General features: G+C 43.2%; 1 long non-coding RNA gene across 1 annotated transcript; it reads left to right on the plus strand.

Moving 5' to 3' along the window:
- Nucleotides 1-3,907: 3,907 nt before the first annotated feature.
- LOC134499700 (uncharacterized) lies at nucleotides 3,908-7,654 on the plus strand. Its single transcript, XR_010068170.1, has 2 exons — nucleotides 3,908-4,192; nucleotides 5,256-7,654. It is a non-coding gene; the product is annotated as an uncharacterized LOC134499700 (long non-coding RNA).
- The last annotated feature ends 2,985 nt before the right edge of the window (nucleotides 7,655-10,639 follow it).

The raw sequence follows: 10,639 nt of genomic DNA on the forward strand, positions 1-10,639 counted from the left end.
TAAATTGTGCAAGAAGATGTTCGTGATCTGAACTACAGTCAGCTCCAGGTCTTGTTTTTACCAACTGTACAGATGTCTGCCACCTTTGGCTGCAAAGGATGTAGTCAATCTGATTTCGGTGTTGTCCATCTGGTGAAGTCCATGTATAAAGCCGTCTCTTAGGTTGTTGGAAGAGAGTGTTTGTTATGCAGAGTGAGTTCTCTTGGCAAAATTCTATCAGCCTATGTCCTGTTTCGTTTTGTTCTCCCAGGCCATGCTTACCTGTAATTGCAGGTGTCATTTGACTGCCCACCTTAGCATTCCAGTCTCCTGTGATGAAAATAACATCTCTTTTAGGCTTGTTGTCCAGTAGGTGCTGCAGATCCTCATAGAACTGCTCTACTTCAGTTTCTTCAGCATTTGTGGTTGGGGCGTATATTTGGATCACTGTGATGTTAGATGGCTTGCCCTGAATTCGAATTGAGATCATTCTATCGTTTTTTGGATTGTATCCAAGCACTGCTTTAGCCACTTTACTATTAATTATGAAGGCTACTCCATTTCTTCTGTGGTCCTCTTGTCCACAGTAGTAGATCTGGTGGTCATTTGATGTGAAGTGGCCCATTCCAGTCCATTTCAGTTCACTGACGCCCAAAATGTCTATCTTTAATCTTGACATCTCACCAATAACCACATCCAATTTGCCCTGGCTCATAGATCTTACATTCCAGGTTCCAATGATGTGTTGATCCTTAGAACATTGGATACGCCGTTCACCACCAGCACCGTCAGCTGCTAGCCGTCACTTTGGCTTTGAGCTAGCTGCGTCCTCACGTCTGGGGCTAGTTGAACTCCTCCTCTGTTCCTCCCCAGTAGCATTTTGACCATCTTCCGACCTGGGGGTCTCATCTTCCGATGGTATACCGACATATCTCTGGTTGTACTGATCCATTGAGTTTTCACGGCAAGAATACTGTGGTGGGTTGCCATTACCTTCCCCAGGGATCGCCCTTAGTCTGACCTCTCTGTCATGACCTTCCCGTCTTGGGTGGCCCTTCACGGTTTAGCTCATGGCATCATTGAGGTGCTCAAGCTCCAGCACCACGACAAGGTAACGATCCTTTTCTGAAGCATATAAGAAGAAAAGACATTAAATATCTGACTAACAAAGCTTTGGGAGAAGAATTTATTTCTGCAGGTTTGAAGCTGATTAGTGGACTTGTATTATATGTTAAACCACAATTGAAAGCACAGCTATTGCTTTCTGATGAACATGGCAGATATGTGGCAGTTGAAGTAGAACTGTAAGGACTTAAACCTATTGTTGTTGGAGTATATGTACCAAATGAGGATAAAAGTAAGTTTTTTGAACACTTAATGGATCAATTGTCACTTTTTTCATACCAAAGTTGGTGTTTATTGGGAGATTAGAATGGAGTAATTTCTCCATTAATTGATAGAAAATGTGATAAAGAAATTAAACAAGGAAAACTACCAAAGTCCTTTTTTTATTTGATGGACAATTTGACTTTGGTGGATTCTTGGAAACATAAAAATGGACTGTCGAGAGACTATACTTTTTATTCCTAAAGACATAAATCTTTTTCAAGAATTGATATGATATGGATTTCAAAAAAATTGGCTAATAATATTTGTAAAGTGGGTATTTTACCAAAGACTTTGGTAAAATGGGCATTGTGACCTCATGACACAAGCCCTGTCCCTTATGAACTTACATGCAATATCATAACACTAGTAGAAATGGAGTAGAAATCACATCACATCACAATGCCATGATGCATGTTTCATCATTTGTCCTCTCCCCAAGTCTTCCATGCTCCTCCCTAATTTTCCTGTCAGGATGGTCTTGCGGGGCAGAAGACTTTTTCCCTGCCATGCCTCCAATTGCAGAGACCTGTAGAGGGAAGAGATTACTTCCCACCACCACTGCCTGTCAGCCTCACCCTCCTGCTTCCCTTACACTTTCTTCCACCCATCAGACTATCTGAAAGGTTTTTTTATGGGAACTTTGATCTTCAGGAAGATCAATATTGACTGATTGATTAATAGGGTATGTGTGGGTGCAAGATGAAGCAGAAGGTTCAGGTTGAAGCAACCTGCTTCAACCTGCTCTCCCTACTGTGGTGAAACTGCCCACTCCAATAAGGCCAGAAGCATTGTTGGAATAATGCGTCCCCTTTTCAACATCTTCTCTTCTCTTCCAAGCCCCGCTCCAAACCCTGCCAAAGATGACAAGAGAAGGGTTGGCTCCTTAGCCATCAGTTCTTCAGTCCCATGGATCATTCCTGGGAACTAACTAGCCACATCCCATCTGCTTTTTTGCCACCACCACCCCTTTTTTTTTGCCAGATGCCCATCCTGGGCACTTTTTTTAATATAGAGTGATCCATGGGATCAGAGCATTGGTAAGTAAAGAGGGCCTGCCTCCACTTCTCTTCTCCCCTCACTTGTCTTGCCACCTCTCTGAGCCTGGGCAGCAAGGAGGGGTGGAAGGAAAACAGAGGGAGAGAAGGCTGGGAAAGCATGATCTTTGGGGAGAACTGGTGGCTAAGGAGCCAACCCTTGGCTTTCTTGCCACTGCCCAGCCCCTTAACTGCCCAGGAACCAGTTATTCAGATAACACCTCTGTCTGTAAACTACACTAAGAAATGTTGGCAGAGTGCTAGGAAAGCATTTGGCCCAGGAGAGATCAGAAAAGTCACACACCATGGCATTTCTATAAAAATAATTTTATTTACAGAAAACAAACATATTTGAAGGCTGTTTGCGGAGAGGAGAGATTTCTCTCAGCTGCATATTCTCTGCAAGCCTACACAGAAGGGAAACTGAAACTAACACAAGTTCAGGCAAGTTCCTCCCTTAGGCAATGCAACCATTAACACGTGAAAAGGGGACAATTAAATTCGACCTCTTCACCTGGTCAAAATGATTAGTTACCATAGTAACCTTAATCTGTAGTAGAAAACATATTAACAAGAAATTGGGGGGGAAACATTCCAGGAGGCAGTGACAAACCATTGTTGTACTGTTAATAAGAAAAATACAAAGATTGTCCATGAAGTCACCAGGAGTCAAGCTTGACTTGGAGGAGACATCAACCTTTAATGTCAGCTCAGTAGCTTCTTTGCCAGATGGCCACTGTAGTGTATATGCCACCGTAGGACACATCTAATAGATATTATCACTAGCTTTGTAAAGAATATTAGATTTCATATTGCCTATCCAGAGGCCCATGCAAAAGGAAAACAGAATATAATAACTTTAATTAGAGCCTGGAACTATTGAAATCTACCAGGTTCAGTCTCTGCCAAAGCACTGTGTTTTCCAAGATGCACTAGTACAGAACTACAGTGAATATTAAATAGATTGTATGATGCAATGAAAAGAATTGATCCAGAAAGCAAACTACCAGAAGCCGAGGTAGTTTGTTTGGGAAGATGAAGTGAATGATTGCAAATTATTACCCTTCCTGGCTGGGGAATTCTGGGAGTTGAAGTCCACCATCTTAAAGTTGCCAATGTTGAGAAACACTGGGTTAACAGATGTAAAAAGAACCCAACAGAAGAAAAGAAAGGTAAACTAGTTTTCTCTGTATTTCCTTTTCTTGTCTCATGTCGTTGATTTATTGCCGCTTATTATTTTTTCCACTCCCTTTCTGTGCTTTGCATAGTGTTGCTTTCAGTACAGTACTCAAAACGACAATAGGGTGACCGGCATATAGCGTGTTTCTGTGTATGTTTGTGGATGCATCCCTTTATTTATTAGCAGGGGGCGCGAGAGAGCAAGGCTGGCTTTGAGAACTTGTGGACTCCAGACTCCAGAAGCCTTCGGCGGGGCTCCTGCCAATCATTGGAGAGCGCTTTGGCGCTAAGGCTGCTGGGAGTTGTAGGCATCGCTGTCTCGGAGAGGCGGCTCGGGAGCCCTCGAGCCCAGCCCAGGGGGAGGGACAGGCGCAGGAGGAAAGGGAGACAGGTACCTTGCTATCGGCCCGGCAGGTGACAGCTGCCAAGGGAAGGTGCGGGGGAGGGCATGTGCGGGGGAGGGAAGATTCGGGCGTGGAAGAAAGAGGAGGCCCGGGAAGGGCGGCGGGTGCACTGCAAGCCACAAGGTGGAGAAGCGAGTCGCCGATTGGCCAGCCCCGGGTTGCCGCTGGGGCGAGCGTGCGTTTGCAGCAACGGGCAAGAAGCACGAGGTGGGCTGCTTTCTCTTCCTGGCGGGGCCGGCGAGGCTTAGCCTGTAAATCTGCACCACTCCGAGAGGAACAGCAGCGGCGGAGGAGCAGGTGGGGGCTGGCGGAGGAAGCCCAGGCCACTAACACCCCCCCCCCCTTTGTTTCCCTCACCCCCCGTCCACGTTCCTAGCCTGTGTCCGCGGGGCAGAGCTCTCCCCCAAAGTGAGCCACCTTCCCTAAAAGTTCGGGCTGCCTGTAAGATGGTAGCGGAAGAGCCGGAGGGTGCCAGTGATAGGAGATAAGAGCAATAATCATGTTCAGGGAACGCCGCTAGAATGTTAGAAGGAGCAACAGACAGAAGCGCTGCGCCCGGAAGAATAAACGAAGGATCGCTTTTCAGCCAAGATTGTCCTGGTTTAAAGTCTTGTTCCTTTATTTAGAAACACGGATATGATGGACATTCCTTATTGTGGAGTCAGCCTGTTGTTTTGTTTTGTTTTTTTCCCCCTCTATCCCACTTTCTCCCTATAACGGGCAGCCCATTTCTACCCACCAATGCCTTTGTATTTCTGTCGGCTCCCTCGGTCTCCCCCGAAGCTCCCTCTTAGGTCCCTGCTCTTTCTGCTTGGATCCAGCGTGGCGTAGCCTGCCTGCCTTCCTGCCTCTCAAAGCCACGCTGCTTGCTGGTGCTATTGTTCCTGGTCTCTCATGGTACAGTTGCACTGTAGTGTGCTTTGGGCTTCGGTTCCTCCTTCCCTCTGCCCCTGCTCCCTCGGGCTAGCAGCTGCCCTGGGCTGTAGCTGGACTCAGTGTGTGGATAGGAATGGTGTTAGCAGAGTATGAATTGATTGACTGTCCTACTTCAGCTGCATCCTTGGGCAGAGCATTCCCTGAGTGAATGCCCAGGGAAACAGGCAGGGGAGGGAAGAAGAGGGTCCTTTTGTGCCATGTGCCCTTTTCTCCTTGCCTCTGTCCTGGCTGAACAAGGCCACAACCAGCACAGCAGACCCACACCGCTCTTGTGCTGCTGATGGCGTCTGTATAGCTCTAGCAGCTCCTGCACTGATCCTTTGCTGTCTTGCAGCTGATCTCCCACAGCCGTTTCTCCAGGAGCTGCTGCGTGCTCCTCAGCAGCAGCAGCAGCAGCAGCCAGAAGTGGAGAAGGATAAGGGTGCCTTCTGATTCCGAGGCGTGAGTGCTGATCTCTGCAACTTGACATCGGAGCTACCCTCGCCATCTGGGACTGCGCGCCCTGAAGCAGTTGCACGAGGAGGAGCAGGAGGAGGAGGCACTTTTAGCAGCACTAACCCTGCCCTCCGTGGGTTTGCGTGACGAGAACATGCAGTGATTTGCTGCTGTGCCTTTAGACCCATCCCAACCATCAGGGTGTGTGGTATATGGTGTATGTGGGAGGGGGAGATCCACTGCCTCTGTAATAAATGATAGAGGATACAATGACTTTGCTCTCTTTGCTGGGTCGGATCATGCGTTACTTCTTACTGAGACCAGAGACGCTGTTCCTGCTATGCATCAGCCTGGCCCTCTGGAGCTACTTCTTCCATACGGATGAAGTGAAGACCATTGTCAAGTCCAGCAGGGATGCCGTGAAGATGGTGAAGGGCAAGGTGGCAGAAATTATGCAGAATGACCAACTTGGAGGTCTGGACGTGCTGGACGCAGAGTTTTCCAAGACCTGGGAGTTTAAGAACCACAATGTGGCTGTTTACTCCATCCAAGGCCGGAGAGACCACATGGAAGACAGGTTTGAAGTGATCACTGACCTGGTGAACAAGACTCATCCGTCCATATTTGGGATATTTGATGGACACGGCGGAGAGGCAAGTTTCAGGCTGTTTCGGGTGATGGGAATTTGCCATTGTTGGTTTATTACTGTATTCAACCATTTGTGAAGTTGGGCATTGGCTATATGGGGCTTTAAGTTAGCTGCAGAGTTGATTTGTGCTGTTGTTATAATCTTTGGTTTGGTCAGAATCAATCCCATGCATGTCACTGGAAAAAGTGGGTACAGCTGAATTTTCAGTGAATTGCAATTGCAGACACGGAACCTTAAGAGTAATGATTGTGCTCACTAATTTGTTTGGAATAATCAGACTGTCTGGCCTTCGATGATAATATTTGCAATTAGTTAAAAGCTACCTTTGTTTAAATAAAGCACAAATTTATTTATGGCAAAGTAAAGTAAAAGCTATCAGGAGATTCCTGACTGAGGGATGCACTGCAAAACTTACCACTCTCCATTTTTGTAATGTCTCTTTATAATGACTTTATATACACCTTTTTCTCTGTTGTTTTTACTCACTGAGATGAGCTGCTTGCCTAGAATAGAAATGAAAATAAATGCCATGTGCATCTTCCTCTCTGCAGCATATGCGCAGAAGAATGGCTGTAGTTTTTTTGCAGTTGTGAGGGAGAAGCTAAGCCAGGTTTGTTTGGATAATGACTCTCTAACTGCACGTCTATTCATTAGCCACACATTAGAAAGAGGCTTCATTCTATTTCACTTGGATTCAGAGGGTGGCTGGGAATTGATAAGGAGATGGCGTCATGCTGAAGTTAAACATTCACACCAGCTGAAGGAATTGGCAGATTTGTTTTTACTTCTGTGCTTTTATCAAGGGTCTGCATTTCCTACAGCTGTTCTGACAAATCAAACTTGCTAGAAAAGCTCTGATAGTGATCAGGAAGAAATTGAGCCTCCTGGGGAGAGCAGCTGTTCCTATAACTGGATATGTTGTGTCTCTTGATAATCTTCTGTTTGTTTGTCAGATACGGAGATTGGATTGTTAGCGGCTCTCTGTGTGCGTGGTTAAGGAGAAGCAGTTTGATTGGAGTGTAGTTGGACTCACTCTCCATATTCTGCATGGAACTGCAGACTGGATCCCCAAAGGCGATAGGATGGCAAAATTAGCATCCTGATAACTCTTATGGGCAGTGGAATTGTGACAGTTGAATGTTGGGGCCCAAATCTGGCATTCCCCTGAGTAGAACAAGCACTTGCTCCCTCTGCCCCATTCAAAGTGAGCAGTTCTTGGCTTATTATCTTTTGTTATTCATATTGCTAACTAATATGAAAGAGAGCCTAATAGTATTCCGAATTGTGTTACTGTTGAAAGCTTTGATTAGGCCATCTAATCTATGGTTGAGATAGATTTACTTTCTCTTGTTAGTTGACCTTTGGGAGTAAGGGTTTGAAGTTGAGGAAAGGTGGGAGGGATTGTGAGCTGTCACATTTGAAATTAATAGATAACTGTGTAGGCAGCATTCCTCTGTAGCTCCCCTTCACCTTTGCTCAGGATAAATTTTTGGAGGATAACATCTTCCTATTAGTTACATGAACCTCTGCAAAGAAACTCTTTGCTTTTTACCCCTGTCCCCTTCCTGCCTCTTCATTGTACTGGGTATTCTGTGTCTGCTGTCAGCATTTTGAACTATGATTAAAATACAGATTTGATAACTTGACAAGCTGTTTGGTTGCTCTCCATGTGCTACAGCCATCCTTCCATTCTTCCAAATCTTTAGCCTAGCCACATCCAAAACAGGGTCTTAAAAACATGATAGAATGTCTGTTGTAGTTAAAAATTTAAAACTAGCATTTATATTTTAGCTTACGTATAACAGCAGCTCTTGTTTCATTATATGGATGATGCTTTGCTGTGTTTCATTGGTTAATATAAAGAATATTTGAGCTATGAAGCCATTATTTTAAAAAAACAAAACTATGAAAGATTCCATGATACATGTGTAGTATATGTAGATATGCATTTATCTTTGTTTTAATGGAAGGTTATTAGTGCTGAACAAAATCTGAATGCCTAAATTGGATTAAGTAATCTTTAACCAGCACCCTGTGCTCCTATCCAGATTAAAGTTATGGGGTTGCTTATCCTTTTAATATGTTTTGTTTGATTCTGCGCCATCAAGTTGGTATCAACTCTTACTGACCACACAGATAAACCTTATCCAGGATGGTCATTTTCCAACCTCATTCTTCAGGTTTCCCAATGGGGCATCCATTACCATTGCAATCAAGTCCATCCATATTGCCGCAGGTTGTCCTCTTCTCTTTCCTTCCACCTTTGCCAGCACTTTGGACTTTTCAAGGGAGCTAGGTCTTTGCATAATGTGTGCAGAATATTATAATTTGAGCCTGGTCAATTTGTAGCTTGAGTGAGAAGGCTGGATTAATTTGTTGAACAATCCAGTTGTTCTGTCTCCTTCTCCAACACCAAAATTCAAAAGCATCAGTACTCTTTCTATTCTGCTTCTTTAAAATCCGACTTTTTAATTAATCTGACTTGCTTATTAATCTAAGTGTATTTTTAAAAGGTTATAGCACTAAAGTTGGTAGTGGCAGAAAAAAATGCAGTCATGGAGACCAACTTTTGAAGTGGAGCACCTGTCTCCTACATGGATAGAAGTGTGGCATCAGTTTTGCAAACAGCTTGGATAAATTGCTTCTGCTAGTAAATGCTCTAATATGAAGCTGAAATTCATAGGTGGAAAATAGACAACCTGAACTGATACTGTATTAGAAGATGGTGATGTCTTCCTAAAGAGTGTGTGAGAGCTCACATGTATCTGTGTCTCTCAGTATTAGTTTACTTTTGAGGTTTATGAACAATTCTAAGCAAACCATTGACACTGAAATGCTTGAAGTGTTGATGTCATATCGACCCTTTGGATCTGGTTTATAACCTTCTCCCATGGTCTTGCACCCAACCAGCTTTCTGCTTTTTTTTTTTTTTTATAAAGATCCCTTTTGTAAAAATTGTAACATTTTCTCAGTTTTATTTATTGTGCAAAGGGTGATTTTTTGGAGGAGTGAGGTGGAGAGATTTAGTATTTCCACATACTTCCCTCTTAAAATTGCAAGTCTCAGCCCAGCAGTTAGACTAAAATGGGAGATGGAGCTCTTTGTAGGAATGGGGATTTGTTCCTAATCCGGGGCACAGGGGTGACCGATAAAGAAAAGGAATCTGAGCTGAAAAAGTTTCTCTTTAGCTGAAACTTACATTGTAATTTTTTTACAATTACAATTACAGTTGCTGGGAATTGGGCAGCGTATACATTTAATGTATTGTTACTGTGTTGTTATAAATAGCCATAGTTGACTATGCAAGGATCTTAGTTTTGGGGCTTCAGTTACTTCTTTGTATCAGAAACAGGAAGGTGATTTTCTTCTCATTCTTTTCTTGACTTACACGGATAACTGCTGGGCAACGCATCACCACAGAGAAATAGATTTTTTTTTTAGTGCTCTCTTTAAATTGAGAAGGTTATCACTTCCAACCTGCTGTGGGAAAGCTTTAGATGTGCTGTGATGTACTTAAAAGCGCTTGCAAAAATGGTTGACATACCTCTACAATTTATTCCATGTTGATGAGTGCTTTGAACAAGAACATCCTTCGACTGTCACCTTGAAGGATGTGACAGCGCTTAATTCATTTTCTTTAGTACAGTAACATTCAAGACTGTTGGGCATTTGCAGTCAGTAGTCTGGACTGCTTACCATCTGCAACAGTACAGACTTCAATGGGAAAAGACTTAATGAGCCAGTATAATCTGAGAGTTTTGGCAGGGGGACAGGGAGAGAGTAAAAGAAGAGGTTGATTCTAGCTACTCTCATACTCAGTTTAATATGTAACATGAACTTGTCTGATTCCAGTCATCACTGCAATTAATGTACTATATATTGTAGGAATGTGAGATCAGAGGCATTTTTCAGGGAACAAAACAGCACCAAATGCATAGGAATTAAAACCAAAGGCGACACTTTCTCTTAACCACAGCAATTTTCGTTGTTGAATTGGTGCCCTCTAAATGTGTTGGGCTTTAATTACACTAGAATTCTTTATCAGTGCCTGTACTTGCTAGGAATTAAGGGAGTTGAAGTCCAGAACAGGTCAGCCTTGAAAATGTGGATATATGGTTTTGCATTTAGTTTCTGATCCAGATCCTGAAAATTTATTTTGTTTCAGGAGAAGATAGGATATTCATATAAAATTGGTTTGTATAGTCAGTAAAGAAGTCTGCTGGGGTCTTTCATAAATTAATTTTGTTAAATATGTAATCTGAGTATGATTTTTCTACTTTTCAAATAAAAAAGGCTGGTAGTTGATTTTTCTTGTAAGAACAAAGTGTTTGCTTGTCTTTCAGGATGTTGGTTATGTAAATTGATTTTCCTGATTTGGGTTCCTACTCACAAATGAAACAGAGGCTTGCATGAATAAATGTTATCAGAGAATAAAGTACCTGGTACGGGTGGCTGATACTTTATGCCCTTCAATTTGGTCAAGAGTACTTTATCCATGTAAGCGTTCTGTATTTTAACCATCTGTGGAAGAAACAACACTGTGAACAGAGAGAAATATTTTTATCCAACTTGGCCAACCATCAGTGAATTTCTTTTTATCTTCTGAATGTTTGCACAGGAGAAGTTATTTTAAA

This window comes from Candoia aspera, chromosome 6 (genome assembly GCF_035149785.1).
Source record: "Candoia aspera isolate rCanAsp1 chromosome 6, rCanAsp1.hap2, whole genome shotgun sequence".
Classification (NCBI taxonomy): domain Eukaryota; kingdom Metazoa; phylum Chordata; class Lepidosauria; order Squamata; family Boidae; genus Candoia; species Candoia aspera.